Source organism: Malania oleifera, chromosome 12 (genome assembly GCF_029873635.1).
Source record: "Malania oleifera isolate guangnan ecotype guangnan chromosome 12, ASM2987363v1, whole genome shotgun sequence".
Classification (NCBI taxonomy): Eukaryota; Viridiplantae; Streptophyta; class Magnoliopsida; order Santalales; family Ximeniaceae; genus Malania; species Malania oleifera.
In genome coordinates this window covers 53,911,417-53,913,607 of record NC_080428.1, presented here as the reverse complement: position 1 = coordinate 53,913,607, position 2,191 = coordinate 53,911,417, and the positions used below count along the sequence as shown (strand labels likewise).

At 38.1% G+C, this 2,191-nt stretch overlaps 1 non-coding gene across 1 annotated transcript; it reads left to right on the top strand.

Moving 5' to 3' along the window:
• Positions 1-1,693: 1,693 nt before the first annotated feature.
• LOC131145329 (small nucleolar RNA R71) lies at positions 1,694-1,800 on the top strand. The gene has a single exon (XR_009134112.1). It is a non-coding gene; the product is annotated as a small nucleolar RNA R71 (small nucleolar RNA).
• Positions 1,801-2,191: the final 391 nt, after the last annotated feature.

Here is a 2,191-nt window from a genome sequence, read left to right as displayed (position 1 = left end):
GTCCACTCTCAATGTTAACTCGCCCTTTTGAACATCAATTAAAGCTCTTCTAATGGTCAAGAATGGTTGGCCAAGAATTAGTGGGACTTCTTGGTCTTCCTCCATATCTAACACCACAAAATCAGCAAGAAAAATAAATTTATCCACCTTTACCAATATGTCTTCTATGATTCTATGTGGATACTTGATGGATTGGTCTGCTAGTTGCAAAGAAATGGTTGTTTGTTTCATCTCTCCAAGTACCAATTTCTTGCAAATAGAAAGTGGCATAAGATTAATGTTAGCACCAAGATCACATAAAACTTTATCAAAAAATGAATTTCCAATAGTGCAAGGCAAAGTAAAACTCCCTGAATCTTTTAATTTTTGAGGTAATTTATTTTGAAGAATAACACTACACTCCTCAATAAGCTTCACTGTTTCGAACTCCTTCAACCTTCTTTTCTTTGAAATGATGTCTTTCAGGAATTTGACATAGTTTGACATTTGTTCCAAAGCATCTGCAAAAGGGATATTGATGTAAATTTTCTTAAAAATATCCAAAAACTTAGAAAATTTCTTATCTAATTTTTGCTTTTGAAAACGTTGAGGATAAGGAAGTGGAGTAGAGAGAATAGGAGAATTGTCAGAAAATGAAATTGTCGGTGACATGTCAGTCTCTCCTGGTGTATCATCCACAATCTCCTCTTCTTTCCCTTTATTCTTGCTTCGGTCATTATTTTCAGTTGTAAGTGTGGACATGGTTTCCTTTGCTAGTGACTTCTCAATTTCTCTTCCACTCCTAAGTGTGATGGTTTTGCATTGTTCCTTAGGATTCACTTTGGTGTTGCTAGGAAAAGTTCCTCTCTGTTGGGAATTTATAGTCATGGCCAATTATCCAATTTGCATTTTGAGGTTCTTCATAGTGGCTCCCATATTGTTGCAATGAGCCTCGATGTTGTTTAGTTGTGCATCTATATTTTTAAACCTTGCTTTTGTCTCCTCAACAAAAGATATCATGGCATCCTCAAGTGAAATCTTCTTCTCACTTTGTTGACTATTAAATCTTGCAGGAGGTTGCAACACATTCCTTGTATTTTCATAAGACAAATTCTCATGATTTCGAAGCCCTGGATGATAATATTGTGGCAAAGGATCACCACAATAATTGTAGTTCCGATTGTTGATGTATTGAACCTGTTCTTAACTCGCTTCATTGCTCAGATCTGTCCTACTTGTGGCTGCCACATTGCAACACATTCCTTGTATTTTCATAAGAAAAATTCCCAAGATTTTGAAGCCCTGGATGATAATATTGTGGCAAAGGATCACCACGATAATTGTAGTTCTGATTATTGATGTATTGAACCTGTTCTTGACTCGTGCCATTGCTCAAATCTGTCCTACTTGTGGCTGCCACATATTCTGCACCTTGTGGTATCCTCTGGGTTGTCAAAACTGAAATGTGATGGGATGGAGAAGCTAATTGAGCTGAAAGTGTAGCAAATGACTCCGATTCATGAATTCCAGCAACTTTCTTAGCCATAGTTCTTTCAGTTGGCCATTGATAGTTATTTGAGGTCACTTCTTCCAAAAGAGCAGTAGCACCCTTAGGAGTCTTTGACATCAAAGTTCCCCAGACATAACATCAACTAAAGTCCGAGTTTGCCCGTTTAATCCATTATAGAGCATCTGAATCTGCAACCAATCCAACAATCCATGTTGTGGGCAGCATCGAATCAAATCTTTATACCTTTCCCATGCTTCATAAAGTGATTCAAAATCATGTTGCTTGAATTGACCAATCTCACTCCTGAGTTGAGCTGTTTTTGCAGGTGGAAAGAATTTAGCCAGAAATGTTTCAGCCATATCCTGCCAACTAGTGATACTCCGTGGTTGTAGAGACTGTAGCCAACCTCTTGCTTTGTCCCTCAAAGAGAAAGGGAATAATCTCAGTCTAATGGTGTCTTCAGTAACACCATTGATCTTCACAGTATCACAAATCTTCAGAAACATCGCCAAATGGATATTGGAATCATCAAGTGGTGATCCATTGAATTGGGCCTGTTGCACCATGCTGATTAATGCGGGTTTGAACTCAAAATTGTTGTCCTTAATGGACTGGAATCTGATACCCAAATAGTTGTCCTTCACAACTAGACGTACATAATCCTTCAAGGCGCGTGACTGCCCATTATCTTGTCCGTTCTCC